The sequence below is a fragment of the Arachis ipaensis genome, chromosome B5 (assembly GCF_059453495.1).
Source record: "Arachis ipaensis isolate K30076 ecotype BB chromosome B5, ASM5945349v1, whole genome shotgun sequence".
Lineage (NCBI taxonomy): Eukaryota > Viridiplantae > Streptophyta > Magnoliopsida > Fabales > Fabaceae > Arachis > Arachis ipaensis.
The window spans coordinates 117,478,378-117,502,065 of NC_142440.1; the positions used below are offsets into that span (position 1 = coordinate 117,478,378).

General features: G+C 39.3%; 1 non-coding gene across 1 annotated transcript; it reads left to right on the forward strand.

Annotated features, from left to right (window-relative positions):
* Nucleotides 1–5,190: 5,190 nt before the first annotated feature.
* LOC148565510 (small nucleolar RNA R71) lies at nucleotides 5,191–5,298 on the forward strand. Its single transcript, XR_015885543.1, has one exon. It is a non-coding gene; the product is annotated as a small nucleolar RNA R71 (small nucleolar RNA).
* The last annotated feature ends 18,390 nt before the right edge of the window (nucleotides 5,299–23,688 follow it).

Below are 23,688 nucleotides of genomic sequence, written 5' to 3' on the forward strand. Positions count from 1 at the left end.
AATCCACTTTGAGTGCAGGGAGGTCAGAATCCAACAGCATCTGCAGTCCTTCTTCAGCCTCTGAATCTGATTTTTGCTCAAGTCCCTCAATTTCAGCCAGAAATTACCTGAAATCACAGAGAAACACAAAAACTCATAGTAAAGTCCAGAAATGTGATTTTTATTTAAAAACTAATAAAAATATACCAAAAACTAACTAAATCATACTAAAAACTATATAAAAATAATGCCAAAAAACGTATAAATTATCCGCTCATCACAACACCAAACTTAAATTATTGCTTGTCCCCAAGCAACTGAAAATCAAATAGGCTAAAAAGAACAGAATATACTATAAATTCCAAAATATCAATGAAACTTAGCTCCAATCAGATGAGTGGGACTAGTAGCTTTTTGCCTCTGAACAGTTTTGGCATCTTACTTTATCCCTTGAAGTTCAGAATGATTGGTATCTATAGGAACTCAGAATTTAGATAGTGTTATTGATTCTCCTAGTTCAGTATGTTGATTCTTGAACACAGCTACTTTATGAGTCTTGGCCGTGGCCCTAAGCACTTTGTTTTCCAGTATTACCACCGGATACATAAATGCCACAGACACATAACTGGGTGAACCTTTTCAAATTGTGACTCAGCTTTGCTAGAGTCCCCAATTAGAGGTGTCCAGGGTTCTTAAGCACACTCTGTTTTTGCTTTGGACCTCGACTTTAACCGCTCAGTCTCAAGTTTTCACTTGACACCTTCACGCCACAAGCACATGGTTAGGGACAGCTTGGTTTATCCGCTTAGGCCAGGATTTTATTTCTTTAGGCCCTCCTATCCACTGATGCTCAAAGCCTTGGATCCTTTTTACCCTTGCCTTTTGGTTTTAAGGACTATTGGCTTTTTGCTCTTGCCTTTTGGTTTAAAGAGCTTTTGGCTTTTTCTGCTTGCTTTTTCTTTTTCTTTCTCTTTTTTTTTTTCTTTTTTTTCGCCAATTTTCTTTTCTTTTTTTTTTCGCAAGCTTTTGTATTCACTGCTTTTTCTTGCTTCAAGAATCAATTTTATGATTTTTCAGATTATCAATAACATTTCTCTTTTTCATCATTCTTTCAAGAGCCAACATATTTAACATTCATAAACAACAAATTTAAAAGACATATGCACTGTTCAAGCATTCATTCAGAAAATAAGAAGTATTATCACCACATCAAAATAATTAAACCAATTTCAAGGATGAATTCGAAATCATGTACTTCTTGTTCTTTTGTAATTAAAACATTTTTCATTTAAGAGAGGTGATGGATTAATAGGACATTCATAGCTTTAAGACATAGACACTTAAACACTAATGATCATATAGTAAAGACACAAACATAAATAAAACATAGGCTTAAAAACTGAAAAACAGGAAAATAAGAACAAGGAGATTAAGGAACGAGTCCACCTTAGTGAGGGTGGCGTCTTCCTCTTCTTGAAGAGCCAATGGTGCTCTTGAGCTCCTCTATGTCTCTTCCTTGTCTTTGTTGCTCTTCCCTCATAGCTCTTTGATCTTCTCTAATCTCATGGAGAATGATGGAGTGCTCTTGGTGTTCCATCCTTAGTTGTCCCATGTTGGAACTTAATTCTCCTAGGGAGGTGTTGATTTGCTCCTAATAGTTTTGTGGAGGGAAGTGCATTCCTTGAGGCATCTCAGGGATTTCATGGTGAGGAATTTCCTCATGCTCTTGTTGAGGTCCATGATCTCTTGTTTGCTCCATCCTTTTCTTAGTGATGGGCTTGTCCTCATCAATGAGGATATCTCCCTCTATGTCAATTCCAGCCAAATTGCAGAGGTGGCAAATGAGGTGAGGAAAGGCTAACCTTGCCAAAGTGGATGACTTGTCAGCCACCTTGTAGAGTTCTTGAGGTATAATCTCATGAACTTCCACTTCCTCCCCAATCATGATACTATGGATCATGATGGCCCGGTCTACAATAACTTCAGACCGGTTGCTAGTAGGAATAATTGAGCATTGGATGAACTCCAACCATCCTCTAGCTACAGGCTTAAGGTCCGGTCTTCTCAATTGAACTGGCTTGCCTCTTGAGTCAACTTTCCATTGAGCTCCTTCCATACATATGTCCATGAGGACTTGGTCCAACCTTTGATCAAAGTTGACCCTTCTAGTGTAGGGGCGTACGTTTTCTTGCATCATTGGCAAGTTGAACGCCAACCTTACATTTTTCGTACTGAAATCTAAGTATTTCCCCCGAACCATTGTAAGCCAATTCTTTGGATTTGGGTTCCTACTTTGATCATGGTTCCTAGTGATCCATGCGTTTGCATAGAACTCTTGAACTATTAGGATCCCGACTTATTGAATAGGATTAGAGAGAACTTCCCATCCTCTTCTTCTAATCTCTTGTCGAATCTCCGGATATTCACTCTTTTTGAGCTTAAAAGGGACCTCAGGGATCACCTTTTTCTTGGCCACAACTTCATAGAAGTGGTCTTGATGGACCTTTAAGATGAATCTCTCCATCTCCCATGACTCAGAGGTGGAAGCAATTGCCTTCCCTTTCCTCTTTCTTGAGGTTTTTCTGGCCTTAGGTTCCATTGATGGTTATGGAAAAACAAAAAGCAATGCTTTTACCACACCAAACTTAAAAGGTTTGCTCGTCCCCGAGCAAAAGAATAAAGAAAGTAGTAGAAGAAGAAGAAAATGGAGGAGATGGAGGGAGGAGGTGTATTCGGCCAAGGGGGAGAAGTGGTGGTTGTAATGTGTGAAAATGGAGTATTGTTGAGGGGTTTATATAGGTATGGGGGGAAGGGTAGGTTTCGGCCATTAGGGTTGGGTTTGGGAGGGAAAAGAATTTGAATTTTGGAGGTAGTGGGGTTTATGAGGAAGAGTGGATGGATGTGAGTGGTGAAGTGTATTTGGGAAGAGGTATGGAGATGATTGGTGAAGGGTATTTGGGGAAGAGAGTTATGAAAAGGTGTGAAGAGGAGAGAAGAAGAGATGGGGTAGGTGGGGATCCTGTGGGTCCCACAGATCCAGAGGGGTCAAGGACTTAGCATCTCTGCTCCAATTAGGCGTGCAAAACGCCCTTAGAATGCATGTCTGGCGTTAAACGCCAGCTTGCTGCTTGTTTCTGGCGTTTAACACCAATTCTATGTTCTGTTCTGGCGTTAAACGCCAGTCTGGTGCTTGTTTCTGGCGTTTAACGCCAGCTTGATGCTTCTTTCTGGCGTTAAACACCAGTTTGATGCTTCTTAGTGGCGTTTAACGCCAGTTTGATGCTTCTTACTGGCGTTTAAACGCCAGTAAGCTCTTCCTCCAGGGTGAGCTATTTTCAATGCTGTTTTTCATTCTGTTTTTTATTTTTCAGTAGTTTTTGTGACTCCACATGATCATCAACCTAAAAAAAACATAAAATAACAATAGAAAATAAATAGATATAATTAAATAACATTGGGTTGCGTCCCAACAAGTGCTTTTTTAAAGTCAATAGCTTGACAGTGAGCTCTCATGGAGCCTCACAGATGTTCAGAGTATTGTTGGGAACTCCCAACACCAAACTTAGAGTTTGAATGTGGGGGTTCAACACCAAACTTAGAGTTTGGTTGTGGCCTCCCAACACCAAACTTAGAGTTTGACTGTGGGGGCTTTGGTTAACTCTGCAGTGAGAGAAGCTTTTCATGCTTTCTCTCCATAGTTATAGAAGGAGATCCTTGAGTTTTAAACACAAGGTTGTCCTCATTTAGTTGAAGGACCAACTCTCCTCTATCCACATCAATCACAGCTTTTGCTGTGGCTAGGAAGGGTCTTCCAAGGATGATGGATTCATCCTCATCCTTCCCAGTGTCTAGGATTATGAAATCAGCAGGGATGTAAAGGCATTCAACCTTTACTAACAAGTCCTCTACTAATCCATAAGCCAATTTTATTGATTTGTCTGCCATCTCTAGTGAGATTCTTGCAGTTTGTACCTCATAAATTCCCAGTTTCTCTATTACAGAGAGTGGCATGAGGTTTATTCCTGATCCAAGGTCACACAGAGCCTTCTCAAAGGTCAAGGTGCCTATGGTACAAGGTATGAAGAACTTTCCGAGATCTGGTTTCTTCTGAGGCAATGTCTGCCTTATCAATGCACTGAGTTCATTGGAGAACAAGGGGGGTTCATCCTCCCAAGTATCATTACCAAATAAACTGGCATTCAACTTCATGATGGCTCCTAGATATTTAGCAACCTGCTCTTCAACGATGTCTTCATCCTCTTCAGAGGAAGAATAGTCATCAAAGCTCATGAATGGTAAAAGGAGGTTCAATGGAATCTCTATGGTCTCTAGATAAGCCTTAGATTCCTTTGGTTCCTCAAAGGGAAACTCCTTATTGGTCAGTAAACGTCCCAGGAGGTCTTCCTTACTAGGATTCACGTCCTTCTCCTCCTCTCTGGGTTCGACCACACCAAGTAAGGTAATGGCTTTGCACTCTCTTTTTGGATTCTCTTCTGTATTGCTTGGGAGAGTACTAGGAGGAGTTTCAGTGACTCTTTTACTTAGCTAGCCCATTTGTGCCTCCAAATTTCTAATGGAGGACCTTGTTTCATTCATAAAACTTAGAGTGGCCTTAGATAGATCAGAGACTATGTTTGCTAAGCTAGATGGATTCTGCTCAGAATTCTCTGTCTGTTGCTGAGAGGATGATGGAAAAGGCTTGCTATTGCTAAACCTGTTTCTTCCACCATTATTAAAGCCTGGTTGAGGCTTTCGTTGATCCTTCCATGAGAAATTTGGATGATTTCTCCATGAAGGATTATAGGTGTTTCCATAGGGTTCCGCCATGTTATTCACCTCTGCTATTGCAGGGTCCTCAGGATCATAAGCTTCTTCTTCAGAAGATGCCTCTTTAGTACTGTTGGATGCAGCTTGCAATCCATTCAGACTCTGGGAAATCATATTGACTTGCTGAGTCAATATTTTATTCTGAGCCAATATGGCATTCAGAGTATCAATTTCAAGAACTCCCTTCCTTTGAGGCATCCCATTACTCACAGGATTCCTTTCAGAAGTGTACATGAACTGGTTATTTACAACCATGTCAATAAGTTCCTGAGCTTCTGCAGGTGTTTTCTTTAGGTGAATGGATCCACCTGCAGAATGGTCCAATGACATCTTTGATAATTCAAACAGACCAGCATAGAATATATCCAGGATGGTCCATTCTGAAAGCATGTCAGAAAGACACTTTTTGGTCAGTTGCTTGTATCTCTCCCAAGCTTCATAGAAGAATTCACCTTCTTTCTGTTTGAAGGTTTAAACATCCACTCTAAGCTTGCTAAACTTTTGAGGAGGAAAGAACTTGGCTAAAAAAGCCGTGAGCAGCTTATCCTAAGAGTTCAGGCTATCTTTGGGTTGAGAGCCCAACCATATTCTAGCTCTGTCTCTTACAGCAAACGGGAAAAGCATAAGCCTGTAGACCTCGGGATCAACCCCATTGGTCTTAATAGTATCACAGATCTGCAAGAATTCAGTTAAGAACTGAAAAGGATCTTCTGATGGAAGTCCATGAAACTTGCAATTCTGTTGCATCAGAGAAACTAATTGAGGCTTTAGCTCAAAATTGTTTGCTCCAATGGCAGGGATTGAGATGCTTCTTCCATGTAAGTTGGAATTTGGTGCAGTGAAGTCACCAAGCATCTTCCTTGCGTTATTGTTGGGTTCGGCCATGTCTCCTTCTTTTTCAAAAATTTTTGTCAGATTTTCTCCAGAGAGTTGTGCTTTAGCTTCCCTTAGCTTCCTCTTCAGAGTCCTTTTAGGTTCAGGATCAGCTTCAACAAGAATGTTCTTATCCTTGTTCCTGCTCATATGAAAAAGAAGAGAATAGAAAAGAAAATATGGAATCCTCTATGTCACAGTATAAAGATTTCTTATGTGAGTATAAAAAGAGAAGAATAGAAGAAGGAAAAGATAAAAATTTAAACACAGAGGAGAAGAGTGGGTTCGAATTTTTGAGTAGAAGAGAAATGTTAGTAGATAAATAAATAATTAGAAAGAGATGAGAGAGGGAAGAATTCGAAAATTAAATAAAATAAAATAAAAATATTTTTGTTTTCAATTTAAAATTAACGTTAAAATTCGAAAATTTCAAAAAAAAAATAAAATTAAATTAAAATGTAAAACAATTAGTTAATTAAAAAAGAATTTTGAAAAAGAGGTTAGTGATTTTCTAAAATTAGAGAGAGAGAATTAGTTAGGTAGTTTTAAAAAAGATAAGAATCAAACAAGATAAGATTAATTGAAAAAAAGATTTGAAAATCAATTTTGAAAAGATAAGAAGTTAGAAAAGATTTTGAAATTGATTTTGAAAAAGATGTGATTGAAATTTATTTTGAAAAATATTTGAAAAAGAAAATTAAAAAGATTTGATTTTGAAAATTAAAGTTGATTACTTGACTAACAAGAAACAAAAAGATATGATTTTAAAATTTAAAGATTGAACCTTTCTTAATAGGCAAGTAACAAACCTAAAATTTTTGAATCAATCACATTAATTGTTAGTATTAATTTCAAAAATATGAAATAGAAATAAGAAAAAGATTTTGAAAATCAATTTGAAATTTTCGAAAATATGAAAGAAAAAATGAAAAAGATTTGATTTTTGAAAAAGATTTGAAAAAGATAGAATTTTTAAATTGAAAATTTGATTTGACTCATAAGAAACAGTTATATTTAAAAACTTTTTGACTAAATCAAACCAAATTTTCAAAAATTTATGAGAGAATAAGGGAAAGATATTTTTTTTTTGAATTTTTAATGAAGAAAGAGAAAAAAGAAAAAAAATTGTCATTTTGTTGTTTTTCTCTTTTTTTCTTTTTATTAAACAGTAAAAATGAAACAAAATATGAAAATCATGAATCAAAACAACTAATGCATGCAAGAACACTTTGAATGTCAAGATGAACACCAAGAACTTATTTTTGAAAAAATTTTTAAGAAAAGAAAAACATGCAAGACACCAAACTTAAAAATTGACGCTAGACTCAAATAAGAAACACAAAATTATTTTTGGTTTTATGATTTTATTAAATTTTTTTTTTGGATTTTTCGAAAATTAATTGGAAAAAGAAAAATAAGGATTTCAAAATTTCTAATGAGAATTCCAGGAATCATGCAATGTTAGTCTAAAACTCCGGTCTAGGAATTAGACATGGCTTACTAGCCAGCCAAGCTTTCAGTGAAAGCTCTGGTCCAAAACACTAGACATGGCCAATGGCCAGCCAAGCTTTAGCAGATCATTACATACAGAAGCTAAATTGCTGAGAAAGACAAAGAAGCTCTTCTCTAATGATTAGACATGGCTTAACAGCCAACCAGGATTCAGCATATCACTATGAAACTCTAGAATTCATTCTTAAAAATTCTGAAGAACATAGAATAATTTAAAATTTTTTTTTGAAAATTTTTCGAAAATAAAAATAAAAATAATAAAAATAAAAAGCTTAAAATTAAAATAAAATTACCTAATCTGAGCAACAAGATGAACCGTCAGTTGTCCAAACTTGAACAATCCTCGGCAACGGCGCCAAAAACTTGGTGCACGAAATCGTGATCGTTCATTCCTTGGTAACGGCACTAAAGACATAATACGCACATTCATAATCTTAATTCTTTGTCACAACTTCGCACAACTAACCAGCAAGTGCACTGGGTCGTCCAAGTAATAAACCTTACGTGAGTAAGGGTCGATCCCACGGAGATTGTCGGCTTGAAGCAAGCTATGGTCACCTTGTAAATCTCAGTCAGGCGGATTCAAATGGTTATAGAGTTTTAATAATTAAAAGATAAATAAAACGTAAAATAAAGATAGAGATACTTATGTAATTCATTGGTGAGAATTTCAGATAAGCGTATAGAGATGCTTAGTTCCTTCTGAATCTCCACTTTCCTACTGCTTTCATCCAATCCTTCATACTCCTTTCCATGGCAAGCTGTATGTTGGGCATCACCGTTGTCAATGGCTACATCCCGTCCTCTCAGTGAAAATGGTCCAAATGCGCTGTCACCGCACGGCTAATCATCTGTCGGTTCTCGATCATACTGGAATAGGATTCAGTAATCCTATTGCGTCTGTCACTACACCCAGCACTCGCGAGTTTGAAGCTCGTCACAGCCATCCCTTCCCAGATCCTACTCGGAATACCACAGACAAGGTTTAGACTTTCCAGATCTCAAGAATGGCTGCCAATAATTCTAGCCTATACCACGAAGACTCTGATCGTAGATCAGAAGGCTAAGAGATATGCATTCAAGCTTGTTTCTATGTAGAACAGAAGTGTTTGTAAGGCACGTGTTCATAAGTGAGAATGATGATGAGCGTCACATAATCATCACATTCATCATGTTCTTGTGTGCGAATGAATATCTTAGAGAAGAAATAGGCTTGAATTGAATAGAAAAACAATAGTACTTTGCATTAATTCATGAGGAACAACAGAGTTCCACACCTTAATCTATGGTGTGCAGAAACTCTACCGTTGAAAATACATAAGTAAAAATAGGGTAGACATGGCCGAGTGGCCAGCCTCCCATGGAGGTCTCAGAACGTAAAAGTTACATAATGTGTTCCAGAGATGATCAAAAGATGATCTCAAAAATGATCCAAAAGATCGATGGATTCCTAACACAATAGTAAAAAATTATATTTATACTAAACTAGTTACTAGGGTTACAGAAATAAGTAAATGATGCAGAAATCCATTTCCGGACCCATTTGGTGTGTGCTTGGGTTGAGCATTGAAGCTTTCACATGTAGAAGTCTTCCTTGGAGTTAAACGCCAGTTTGTATCTTGTTTCTGGTATTTAACTCTGCTTTGCAACCTATTTCTGGCGTTTAACGCCAGAATAGGGCAGAGAGCTGGCGTTGAACGCCAATTTGCGTCATTTAAACTCGGGCAAAGTATGAACTGTTATATATTGCTAGAAAGCCCTAGATGTCTACTTTCTAACGCAATTAAGAGCGCGCCATTTGGACTTCTGTAGCTCTAGAAAATTCACTTTGAGTGCAGGGAGGTCAGAATCCAACAACATCTGCAGTCCTTCTTCAGCCTCTGAATCTAATTTTTGCTCAAGTCCCTCAATTTCAGCCAGAAATTACCTAAAATCATAGAAAAACACACAAACTCATAGTAAATTCCAAAAATGTGATTTTTATTTAAAAACTAATAAAAATATACTAACAACTAACTAAATCATACTAAAAACTATATAAAAACAATGCTAAAAAACATATAAATTATCCGCTCATCAGATAGCGTCCTTGGAGTTATAGCCTAACCTGGCAGTACCTGGATCTATGGGCCGCATCGGTCAAAACCCAAGAGCATCTCAGCCTAGTCACTTACCTTGGAAGCTCGCGTGTGGGCATAGATTATGTTCCACTATATCTTTCTGAGCACTCATGAGTCGACCTTCACAGCAGACATGGCTGTTCTCCTCTGGTGCATCCTGACAGAGCAACCTCTCAACCTACCCCGACACATCCGGCAAGCCATGGGACACGCACAGATTACGGGTAACCTGCCTTTTCCCACCTTGGTTTCAGATTTAGTCTCTGCAGCAGGTGTGTCCTATCGAGCTGGAGACACGAAGGTCATGATCCCTAGAGTCGACCAGTATATCCCGAATGGGAAGTACATCAGGCCACCAGTTCTCTCTGTGAGTCGGCCTGCGGGCCCATCTTTTGACACTCCCCCTTCTTCTACTCCACCATTATCCACACCACAAGCAACATCCACCCCTCAGATGTTCCTTCAGATCCTTGAAAGGTTCGATTGGCAAGACCGGCGTATGGAGCAATTGGAGCGCCGCACCAAGCGCCGATACAACTATCTGAAGGAACTCATAGTTGGTACTAACCCACCTCCAGAACAGAAGGACGGCCCGGACTCCCCTTCATCCAGTAGCACAGGGAGCCATGGCGAACCAGACAGTGGAGGCGATGCTCATAGCCCTACCTTGCTCATTACTGATGGCACGGAGGACCGTGCCAAGCCTTAAGTGTGGGGAGGTTAGTCCTTGACTTTCGGAGGTAACTTTTCTCTTTTAACACCAATATTTGACTTTTTCTTTTGTTAGATAGGATAGATTGCATGATAATAATTGCTTGCATGAATGTTCTGCTTGGTTAAAGTAATGAGTTTCTTTTCAAGATCCTATTTTATAATATTTCACTAATTTAAATTGAAAATTTTTGTTAAATTTGTTTGAAGATTGTAATTTGGAACATGGTTGATAGCTAAGAACACACAACCTGTGAGATTTGAGCTTAATTATATGGTTACATTATTTAACCATAATATTTTATTCTTGTGTGTTTTCTTTTCTATGATTACAATCTATAGTTTATTCCATTCTATATGTCCATATTTTAGTGTATTTGCATGCATACATATGATTGAGGCCATCATTTGTTATTAGCTCACTTATCCCAAATAGCCAACCATTTCAATTACCTTTGTTTGCCACTTTGAGCTTTTTAATCCCCCTTTGTTCTATATTTTACCACATCACTAGCCTTAAGTGGAAAAATAATTAATTATCCAAATTGAATCTTTGGTTAGCTTAAGATAGAGATTGTGTATCAATTAAGTGTTGGGAATTGTGGGAACTTAGGTTGATGAGAAAGTGTTGAGTTGTAATGACAAGATATTGGGAATTTGGGTGCATACTCATGTGAGACCAGAAAAACCATGTGCATTGATATGTTATGTTTATCTTTTTTATGTTAAAAAAAAAATAGTACAATATAAATAAATAAATAAATAGGGGACAAAATCACCCCAATGTTAAGTTTAATAAAAGATCAATGCATATGTGATGAAATTAAAGAAAATTTGATACATGAGTGTGTGATGCAAAAGTGGGAATTCTGGGTAGCTAGGCATGATTTTTGAATAACATAGTGTGTGTGTGTGTTAGGTAAGAGCTTAGGTTAGTCAAAGATTCATATTATAGCTCACTTAGCCATACATATATCCTCACCCTTACCTTAGCCCCATTACAACCTTGAAAAGACCTCATGATGTTTGCATTGGTATACTAAATATTTGTTGATTGGTTAGATGAATAACAAAGTTTTAGAAAGCATGACTAGAGAAGAGTAGAGTGATTAACCCTAGACACTTGAGCGACTAGAGTGCATATACACTACCAGTGAGGGTTCAATGCTTGATTCTATGTTTCCTGCATTCATGAGCTATCTTCTTACAAGTTTACTTGTCTTTTATTCTGTGATTTGAATTAGTGGAATCTGATTTATTTTTGTCTTGGAGAACTTGTTTATTTTTAACCAAGTAGATAGAAACATATTAGCATATAGTTGCATTCATACACATAGGTTGCATCTCATGAGTAGTCTTACTTTCCCCCATTCATTTTTGTCTCCTTGAGCTTAGCATGAGGACATGATAATGTTTAAGTGTGGGGAGATTGATAAACCACTATTTTATGGTTTATCTTGTGCTAATTTGAGTGGTTTTTATCAAGTCTTTGCACACTTATTCATACAAATTGTATGATTTTATAATTCCATTCCAATTTTGTTCTATGGTTGAAAACTTGCTTCCTGAGATTTTAAATTGTGTATTTTAGTTCCCCTTTATACCATTGAAAGAACTGAAGATTGATCGTTTAGAAGTTATAACGAATACTCGTTGTAAGTATAGTTACTAAACCAAGCAATCAACCTTTCTTACAAACGTTTTGGTTGTCACAAGTAACAAACCCCTTAAAAATTGTTAACCGAGTATTCAAACCTCGGGTCGTCTTCTCAAGGAACTGCAAGGAAGTATGTCTTATTATTGGCTATAAAGGTTGTAATCGGGGTTTAGAAGGTAAGAAGCTAGTGATTTAAATGACAAGTAAAGTAAATGGCAATTAAAATAAATAAAACTGTAAAGCAAACTTTTGGCAAGGTAAGAGAGATTGGAAGTCCAACTTAATTATCTCTCTCAACAATAATGAAAGTTGAATCTAAATTCCACTTAGTTAACCTTTACTAAAGCAAAGAAAAGTCAAGGGACTAATTAGTTTGACCTTCGAATCCTATTTAATTCCTAAGAAAAAGTTGGGATAATTGAAGTTCAGTTCAATTAGCAAGATAGCGATTATCAGTTATGTTGAGTTTGATAATGTTGAGTTACTGATTTCTTAACCAAGACCAAAAGGGGAAAGGGTAAAATTGCTGGAATAAAAAAGTCCTTAGATGGAAATCAATGGTAACACAAATTAAAGAGAAAGCAATCAATAACTGAAATACCTCAAATAATCATTAATTCAAATCATAACATGGAAAGGGTTCATAAACCAGATTGGCAACATTTATAGATACGAATAAAAGAATTAAAGTAAAAGTAGCATAGAAACATAAATTAAAGTAAATACTAAACCTGGATCGAGAGTTACTCTTAAAAACTAAGAGAAGTCCTAAATCCTAATCCTAAGAGAGAGAGGAGAGAACCTCTCTCAAACTAAATCTAAATCATGGAAAGTGAAAATTGGCGAGCTCCCTTTGAATGGATGCATTCCTACATTTTATAGCCTCTAATCTGTGTGTTCTGTACTTGGATCTGGGCCAAAAGGGCTTCGAAAATCGCTGGGGGCGTATTCTGTGAATTCTGGTACGTGGCCTCTGTCACGCGTCCGCGTGGGTCACGCGGTCGCGTCATTCGGAGCATTTCCTTGCCACGCGGTCGCGTCAGTCACGCATCCGTGTCATATACGTTCTGCTTAAGGCACGCGATCGCATCAGTCATGCGGCCGCGTCGCTGCTTTTTTGCTTCTGGCACGCGATCGCGTCAGTCATGCAATCGCGTGGATGCCAGTTCCTTCAGGAACTCCGTTTCGCACTTCCCTTCCATTTTTTTACGTTTCCTTTTCCATCCTTTAAGTCATTCTGCCTTAGAAAATCTGAAACTACTCAACACACTAATCACGGCATCGAATGGAAATAAAGGTAATTAAAATAATTAATTTTAAAGCTTAGGAAACATGTTTTTCACATACATCACATAATAAGGAAGGGAAAGTAAAACCATGCAATTAATATGAATAAGTGGGTGAAGGATTGAATAAATCACTCAAACTAAGAACAAAATAACTCATGAAATATGGGTTTATCAACCTCCCCACACTTACACAATAGCATGTCCTCTTGCTGAATCCAAGGTAAAGAATAAGGTAAGGTTAAAGTGGTGGAATGTTATGCAATGCAACCTATTCTAAATGCATCTACCTAAATGAGTCATGCAATTCTAATTTATCCACTCATATATAAAGCTTACATATAGTTAATTTAATTCACATTCTCAAGGAGTCATATGCATATATATATATATATATATAGCCAACCCTTAAATAATAAAGCACTTCTGCAAATGAGATGGGAAAGAAAAATATTGTACAAACTTGCAAAACAATTAGTAATTTAAGCACAGATATATGTTGATGAGCTATTGAACCCTCACTGGATTTTGTGTTTACCCTCTAGTCACTCAGTGTTTATTGGGTTTATTCACTCTACGTTTCTTTTTATTCTTACTTTCTATAACTTTGTTCTTCATCTAACCAATCAACAATTATAGAGTACAGTCATACCAAAAATCATGAGGTCTTTACTTAAGGTTGTAATGGGGCTAAGGTAAAGGTAAGGATATATGTATAAGGCTAAGTGAGCTAATAAGTGAATCCTTAATTAGACTAAGATCTCACCTAACATACATATTTAGTAAAATATAACTTCTTTACCTATTTTCCCATATTTTCCCACTTGTTGTTACATGCTCATGCTTCAATTTTTTTTTTTATTTTTATCCCATGTGCATTTATTTTGCATTGGGGAATTTTGTATCCCTTTTATTAATTGCTGAAAAATAACTTCTCTTTTTTTTTTTATGCACATGGTGACTTAACTTTGATTTCTCATGAGCATGCTTCCCAAAGTTTCTGAGTTATTTTATTTCTTTCAACTTTTTTTACCTTTTGTTTCTATCATCCATGTTCCCAATAGGTTTCTCACATTTTAATCTATTCATAATTTTCTATCTTAAGCTAACCAAGGATTCAACTTGGGATTTTTTTTTTCTGCTTAAGGCTAGTAGTGTGGCTAAATAGAATAAAAGGGATTTTAAAGGCTCAAGGGGGCTAACAAGGGTGATGTGAAAGGTAGGTTATTTTGGGGTAAGTGAGCTAAAATCAAATGATGGCCTCAATCATTCTTTTGGTATGTATCTATATTCTATATTCTATATTCTATATTCTATATTCTATATTCTATATTCTATAATTGGACATATAGATTAAAGCAAAGTAAAGGACATCAGAATAAAAAGAAGCGAAACACACAGGAATGAAATTATGGTTTGAATGTAACCATACAATTAAGCTCAAGACTCACAGGCTGTGTGTTCTCTAACTCAAGCATCATATATCATTCATATATGTTATGCAGGTTTAGTTAAAAATTTTCATTATTCTCAAAAAAATTATTTAGGGTAGCCTTTAAAGTTTTAATGTTCCTTCTTGATGAAATGTTGTCAACTTAACTATATGATGTAATGCTATATATACAAGGTTTATGGATTTAAATCTGTTATGTTCAATTTTCTAGCTTACTACCTTTTTATATTTTTCAATTTAAACTATGCTATCTTATGTTAAAAAGGGTAAACTATACTAATTAATCCACTAATAAGTCAGAATTGCAAACTAAACTAAATAACTAAAATAAACTAAATAGCTAAAATATAAACTAAAAATGTAAAATGCGGAAATAGAGTAAAAATACATAAAAGTAGCAATGTATAAGTACTCAGAAAATAACAGTAAAAAGAAAAATACAGAAAAATATCCAAAATAAAAGAAAAAAGAGATGTAGTGGTTCACCAAAATAAAACGCCAGAGATGGTGACCTCCCCACACTTAAAATGAAGCATCGTCCCTGATGCTCAGTCAAGCCGGGTGTGAAGGGTGTCATCACTGGTAGGGATGGTAGCTGGAGGCTCTGTGGTGGTGGTGGACTGAGGATCTGGCTGCTGTAGAGGAGGGGCTAACTAGATCAGGATCTCTGGATCTGCAGCCTCAATCTGATGTGAGACCTCCTGATGTGGTGCATCCTGCTCTATGCCTGCCTACTGATGGGTCTCCGCCTGGGAATGAGTCTCCTCCTCGTGCTCATCCTCCTCCTCCTCTTATGGCTCTGATGGTGTGTCGGGCTCGGAGGGGATGTCACCACCCTGTCGGATCATCAGCTTTAGATGCGAATAGCGTCGCTGGCTGCGACGCTCCAATCTCTCATACCGGCGCCGGTTACGGCGCTCTATCTGATCAAGCTGTCGGAATAGGTGGTGCACGAGGCGGTATACGGGCTCAGAGGCAGGTGGAGGTGCAGTGGTGGCAGTGGGGGCAGCAGGGGCAGCTGTGGATGAAGAGGGTCCAGCAGACGGTGGGGCTGTCTCATCAGTAGCAGTGAAGGGTGGTGGTCTGTAGCCCAAAGCTAGGAAGTTCCTGCTGTGAGGAATGATCTTCCTGCAGTCCGCCGCTGGTGGTCTCTCGTCGGCATCCTCCCATGGCACGTCAGCTCGACGGCCTAGCTATGTAACCAGATAAGGAAAAGGGAGGGTTCCTCGGACGTGGACCCTGGCCATATAATGCCGGATAAAGCGTGGCAGATAAAGGTCCTTACCCTCCATCACACACCATAGGAGGGTGATCATGAGTACTCGGCATCACATAGTTGCTCAAGATTTGGTGCCATAACCGAGCCTCATCATTTAAGTACGCCCTCTTGATCCCTCTAGGCATGGTGGTGTCCTGACCCATCTCCCAAGGAACAGTCGGGTTGAGAGCTATCCGTGCCTTCACAGCATCCTAATCAAACCGCATCAGGCGCATGTCCTCCTCAGCCTTTTGATAACCATCAGGCTGATCAGACTTGGCTGGGAGCCGGAGAATGTCCTCTATGGCCTCCTCAGTGACCAGAATTTGCTTTCCTCTCAGGTTCACTGCATCTAGGATAGTGATGTAGTAATTGCAGTAGTAAACAGACCTAAATCCACTAACCACAGTCTAGGCTACCTAACAACCTAAAATCCACTACAACATGCATATCTAACTAGCCTAAACATGAACATAAAACGGAAAAAATAAGAATAACTGCGAACGGATAAAAGGGATTGCGTGTTGCGGAACCTGGAAGGCTGAATAATGAGAGTAGGCAGAAAGGTGGCTGGGTGGTGGTGATGGTAGCATCCGGTGGTAGGCACGGCGGCTGGCGGTGGTGGGCACGGCGGTGCGGCTGTTCGGCAGGGGGAAGGAGAGAGTGATGGGGGTATGGGAAGGGAGGGGGGAAAGGGGTGGTGTTGCTGGTTGAAGGGGGGTGCGGTTGGACGGTGGCGACGTCGTGTGGTGACGTGGGGGGGGGGGAAACAGTGGCGGAGGAGGATGGAGGAAAAAGAAAAAAGAAGAAAGAAGGGGAAAGGAGGGAGGGGGGTAGGTGGCGGTGGCGTCTGGGTGGTCGGCGGCTTCCGGGTGGTGGCGCGGAGGTGGCGTGGTGGTGGTTGGTTCTTGGAGGAGGAGAGGGGGGGGGGAAAAAGGGTTGGGGGGGCTGCACGACGGATAGGGTTCGCGTGGCTGGGGGGAGTTATACTTTAAAATCCACGCGGCCGCGTGGGACACGCGGTCGCGTGGTGGGGGTGTAAACGGAGGTAACGCGATCGCGTGGGTCGCGCGATCGCGTCGCTAGAATTTGTGCTAGACGCACGACTCCAGCGTCGTTTAAACACAACTCTATGTCTCCTCCTAGGGTGTTGTGCAATCCATGCAATGCGATCGCGTCGCTCACGCGGTCATGTGGGATTGGTTTTATGCATGTGACGCGATCGCATGGGGCATGCGATCGCGTGGGCTAATTTGTGCAAAACGCACAAGGGCCGCACGATTCCAGCCTAACTTTCTGGACGTTGGATCTTTACGCCGATCTCCAGGGCACGCGGCCGCGTGGGTGACGCAGTCATGTGGATAGTGTTTTCGCAATATGACGCGATCGCATGGGGCACGCGGTCGCGTCGTGCACCCCTTTTTTTATATATGTATGATAAATGCAGAATGCAATGATTAATATGAGTGCTATGCATGATTCCAGGTTCAATAAAGTAAAATGAAAAGGAAATAAAAACAAAAACAATTAACAAGAAATAAACTGAAAAAGAAGCGACCATACCATGGTGGGTTGTCTCCCACCTAGAACTTTTAGTTAAAGTCCTTAAGTTGGATGTTGGAGGAGCTTCCTGTTATGGCGGCTTATGTTTAAATTCGTCCAAAAATCTCCACTAGTGCTTAGAATGACAATAGCCTCCGGGATCCCAAACTAGGCATGTAAAGCTTCTGAACAGCTTCAAATAGATTGTTAGGCTCCCGGGGTGACAAATGTCAAAATAAACTCCAGGATCCCAAGCCTTGCTTTTAAATCCGCCTCCGTCTTGATCTACATGTCTCTATCTGGGCGGTTTGAAGAGTAGAATCTCACCATGGTGACCAAACGTTCTCTGTGATCCATTCAGTTGGGCTATTTCGAGGTGAAGCGTAGAACCTTATTGAACCTTGTGCACCAACTCTGAGTACGCGCCATTTCCCTCTTACTCTTAAAGCCGCAAAGAGCTCTAAGTTGGCCATCTGTTTCAAGCAAACCATATTCAAGTGAATAAGTAAAGTTATAGGTTAAGGATTGTACACACTTGAAGCTTGTATTAGGTGGTAATGGCCTTGGGCTAGGTGTTTCCGGTGGTTCTGTAAGTTCTACTCCCTTGTGCTCTTCTGTGAATTCCTCCACTTCCTTGCAAGGTTCTACAATTATATCTGTGTCCTGGTCAAAGTCTTCTATGTCTTCCTCATCACTTGAGTCATAGATTGGAGGTTGAGAAAAATCTACCTCCACATCGTCTTTGTATTCACTTGGGGAAGATTCTTCGATCTCAGAAAATTCACTTGCGGATGCAAGTTCATTACTAAGAAAGCCAGACTTGTGAATATCATCATCAAGGGAATTTGTGTCCTGGGTTATTCCGTCTGATTCTTCATAAATGACTTGCCTTGGGGATTGTGCACTATCCTCCTTAGCATCAACCGTAACGTCCTTGACGGAGTTCTCCTCAGTTCTGGATTCCCATGGAGGTTCAGCATCTCCTAGATCTTCAACCAACTCTTCTTCTTGTACAGTGACAGCTTCTTCTACTTGTTCTAGTACGAATTCATTCTCTGTCTTGTCTACTGGAGTTTTTGGTATCTCTTTTATGCTCCGCTCTTCATTAGACTGCCCACATGGGGCTGTGGCTGATCCTTGTATATTTGAGCGCCTAGAAACCCATTGAATATTGCTTGCTCCAGTTGTCGAATGGTTGTTTGAAGTTTATTTACTGTTTTCTTTAGGCGAACCTCTGCTTCTCAGGGTGCCAGATTTGGACATGACACATAGGAAAGTGGTGGTGGTTGGGAGTGATTGGATTAGAATCGGGGTAAGGAAGGATCATATGCTGGCAAATGGTGAAGAGAAGCTTGTGAGTGTGGTGGTTCGAGGTTATGTTGAAAGGATGGTCTATAGGCACGGGGTGGGGCTTGTTGGTAGTTACAAGGTTGTCCACCATATCTTTCAGCTGGGTATGCATTGTAGAATAGTCCTTGTCCATGATATCTCGGAGGGTGTTGTTGCCTAAAGGGTTGATTAGATCCTCTTGGCTCCATCCATCCTTGATTGGTCTAACCTTGATGCACGTTCCTGCTGTAACTTCTATTTCCTTCAACAAAATTAGAACCAAACTCAAAGCAAGAGGGGTGAGAGTTCATGGTAACTAATGCAAATAAAAATAAAAATAAGCAAATAAACAAGTAAAAGAAAAATATTTACAATAACCAATAATAAGGCACACGTTAGCAGATCCCCGGCAACGGCGCCATTTTGAAAGAACTGAAGATTGATGGTTTAGAAGTTATAACGAATACTCGTTGTAAGTATAGTTACTAAACCAAGCAATCAACCTTTCTTACAAACGTTTTGGTTGTCACAAGTAACAAACCCCTTAAAAATTGTTAACCGAGTATTCAAACCTCGGGTCGTCTTCTCAAGGAATTGCAAGGAAGTATGTTCTTATTATTGGCTATAAAGGTTGTAATCGGGGTTTAGAAGGTGAGAAGCTAGTGATTTAAATGACAAGTAAAGTAAATGGCAATAAAAATAAATAAAATTGTAAAGCAAACTTTTGGAAAGGTAAGAGAGATTGGAAGTCCAACTTAATTATCTCTCTCAACAATAATAAAAGTTGAATCTAAATTCCACTTAGTTAACCTTTACTAAAGCAAAGGAAAGTCAAGGGACTAATTAGTTTGACCTTCGAATCCTATTTAATTCCTAAGAAAAAGTTGGGATTATTGAAGTTCAGTTCAATTAGCAAGATAGCGATTATCAGTTATGTTGAGTTTGATAATGTTGAGTTACTGATTTCTTAACCAAGACCAAAAGGGGAAAAGGTAAAATTGCTGGAATAAAAATGTCCTTAGATGGAAAGCAATGGTAACACAAATTAAAGAGAAATCAGTCAATAACTGAAATACCTCAAATAATCATTAATTCAAATCATAACATAGAAAGGGTTCATAAGCCAAATTGGCAACATTTATAGATACGAATAAAAGCATTAAAGTGAAAGTAGCATAGAAACATAAATTAAAGTAAATACTAAACCTGGATCGAGAGTTACTCTTAAAAACTAAGAGAAGTCCTAAATCCTAATCCTAAGAGAGAGAGAGGAGAGAACCTCTCTCAAACTAAATCTAAATCATGGAAAGTGAAAATTGGCGAGCTCCCTTTGAATGGATGCATTCCTACACTTTATAGCCTCTAATCTGTGTGTTCTGTACTTGGATCTGGGCCAAAAGGGCTTCGGAAATCGCTGGGGGCGTATTCTGTGAGTTCTGGTACGTGGCCTCTGTCACGCGTCCGCGTGGGTCACGCGGCCGCATCATTCGGAGCATTTTCTTGCCACGCGGTCGCGTCAGTCATGCGGCCGCGTCGCTGCTTCTTTGCTTCTGGCACGCGATCGAGTGGATGCTAGTTCCTTCAGGAACTCCATTTCGCACTTCCCTTCCATTTTTGTACGTTTCCATTTCCATCTTCTAAGTCATTCTGCCTTAGAAAATCTAAAACTACTCAACACACTAATCACGGCATCGAATGGAAATAAAGGTAATTAAAATAATTAATTTTAAAGCTTAGGAAACATGTTTTTCACATACATCACATAATAAGGAAGGAAAAGTAAAACCATGCAATTAATATGAATAAGTGGGTGAAGGATTGAATAAATCACTCAAACTAAGCACAAAATAACTCATGAAATATGGGTTTATCAACCATTCGATGCCGTGATCTGTGTGTTAAGTGTTTTCATGCTATATAGGGCAGGAATGGCTTAGAGGATGAGAGGAAGCTTGCAAAAATGGAAGAAGCACAAGAAATAAAGGAGATAACTAGCGAGGAGCGACGCGCACGCATGGCTCACGCGTGCGCGTGATTTGAAGATCTGCACAGCGACACATGCGCGTACCTGACGCGTTTGCGTGACCCGCGAAGATGACCATTGACGCGTACGCGTGACTGATGCGTACGCGTGACATGCGCCACGTGCAGACAACACAGAAGATGCTGAGGGCGATTTTGGGCTGAGTTTGGACCCAATTTTTGGCCCAGAAACACAGACTAGAGGCAGGGGACAAGCAGAGACTCAACACACATTCTCATTCGCATAGTTTTTAGTTTTTAGTTTTGAATCTTAGAGAGAAATCACTACTTCCTCTAGGTTTCCTTCACATTCATAGTTTTAGAGTTTATGCTTTTGATTTGGATATTGAGAAGAGTTACTACGTCCGTTGAAGTTGCCATTATTTTAGTTTGTTTCCTTATTCTCTTACTCTTTTAATCACTTATTAACCCTGTTCAGATATGGATGTTTATGATTTTGGGATTTATTAATGCAAAGAATTATTTTTACCTTTAATTAATTTTCTGTTATTATTTTATTTGAATTTCCATGTCTTCTTTTTATTCCCTTTATATGCCTGTGAAAGTGGTACTCATGTCAATGGATTAGACTCCCAACTTGACTTGGGAGTTGATTAAAAGGAGACCCTTGAGTTGGAATACTCAAGTGTAATTGGGAACTGGAAGTTGTTGGCTGGCTCTCTAGTCTCTAACGCTAATCCTTCCAAAGAAGAGGATTAGGACTTGTGAATTGGAGCTGGTTCAGTTACTTGACTTTCTTTTATTCGGTAAGGGATAACTAAGTAGAAACAACAACCTATTACCATTACACTTGGGAGAATCCAACAAGGATAGAACTTCCAATTAATCTTCTCCCATTCAAGGCTTTTTATTGTAAATACATAAAACCTCTTGTTAATTTCCAGTGCTTTAATTAATAACTATTTTAAATTCCCATTCTCCAACTCTAAAAATTCTCAGAAAACTCCTGAGTAATAAAATAGCACTCTTTTGTCAACTCGTTGGGAGACGACCTGGGATTTCTACTCCTAGTATTTTTATTCTAAAATTGTGACAACCTTTTCTAAATTAATATGTGGAATTTTCGTCGGTTAAGAGCTGTACTTGCAACGCTGTTCTTATTATAAATTCTTAATCGGCAATTTTTTGCCACGTCAATTTTTGGCGCCATTGCCAGGGAGTTGCAATACTGTGCTGAATTATTGGTTGGTGTACATATTTTTAATTTTTGCGTATTTTATTTTATTTTATTACCATGAGCTGTATGTTTCTCTCATTGAATGACGCGTTCATTACCTGATCCGAGCTTAGCCACGTTTGATCCTGAAATTGAAAGAACTATTTCACATATTAGGCGAGCTCGGCGTCTGTTAGCCTCTGAGGGTGGTGAAGTGGTTACTACCAATTCACCAATCTTATCTGAGGGTGAATCTGAAGCACCATTTGAGAAAGAAACAACCTCTTCCTCTACTGATTCTGTTGATTTACATGCAGGTAATATGGCGGAGCACAGAAGGATTACTCTCCAAGAAGCAGGAGCCCTAGACTTTACACTGCAACCGTATCAAGCGCGTCACCCAAATCTGACTACAGATTTTGAACTGAAGACTGCGCTAATCAACTTACTGCCCAAATGTCATGGCTTACCTGCTCAAGAGCCTATCAAGCACCTTAGATATTTTCAGACAGCCTGCTCAACAGCTAGGCGTCATGGTGCAGATGAGACTACTATTTGGCTATACGCCTTTCCGTTTTCTCTTGAGAAAAAGGCGAGGGAGTGGTTCTACACTCAACCTGAAGAAGTTGTTACTAATTGGGATCTGATCAGAAGGGAATTCTTGGAAAAGTACTTTCCAGCTGAAGTTACAGATAGACTGAGGAAAGAAATTTCCTGCATTATCCAAGGTGAATCAGAGACCCTATATGAGTATTGGAAATGCTTTAAGAATCTCTTAGACTCATGCCTCCACCACAAGATTGACCAGTTGGTGTTGATTAGCTACTTCACACAAGGCATGAAGCCTCAAGACAAGACTACATTAGATGCTGCAAGTAATGGCTCCCTGAAAAAGTACAAGACGGTGACAGAATCATAGAAACTGATCACCGATCTAGCTGAGTCTACCCAGAATGCAAAGCATAGAAATAACCATCCCAAGGCTATTGCAGAGGTTTCCTCTAGTAGTGAGACTACTGCTCTCACATAGACTCTGGGAGAGATGACCAACATACTGAAGCAGGTACAGCTGAATCATCAAAAACCTCAGCCTCCCCCACAACAACAGTGTCAATAGTTGGTTCCTCAGTGAGTGTGCGGAATATGTGCCTTCTATACTCATTACACTGATGAGTATCCGCAGCTCCAACAAGAAGACAACACCTTGGCAGCTACCCATAATTTCTATGACCGCCTGAACCAAGGCTACTATCAACAAGGCAGAAATTATAACCAAGGTGGAAACTACAATCATGGTTGGCAAGATAACTCCAACCAAGGCTGGAGAGACAATTCCAACCAGGGGTGGAGAGATAATTCCAACCAAGGATGGAGGGACAACTATAACCAAGGAGGCAGAGACAATAGTAGAAATCAGAATACAACAGTAGAACTCTAATGATGAGATGCTTCGCTCTATTGCACAAGGACAACAAGACATGCAGAAAACACTTAACTCTACCATAAACGGTCTGAACGCTACTTTACAAGCGCTCGTCTCCCGGATGGAATCATTATCTACCCCCAACAATCAACTTTCAAGCTCCAGTGCAATTCCTTCTCAATATTTATCCAACCCCAAAGGTGGAATCAATGCCATCACTTTGAGGTCCAAAAGACATTCAAGTTGAAGACATTGTTGAGGTAGAGGATGTTGAAGAAGAGGAGGAAGTACAGGACATGGTTGAAGAAGAAGTAGCTCAACCAGGAAATGGATCACCAAAGGAAGATGAAGTTACAAGAGAAGCTATTCCCATTCTATTTCCACACCTTGCTAGGAAATCTAGGAAGCAGATGGAGCTTGACCCCAAGATGGTGGAGATCTTCAAAAATGTTGAGGTAACCATTCCTCTTTTTAATGCCATTCGCCAGGTACCTAAGTATGCTAAGTTTCTAAAAGATT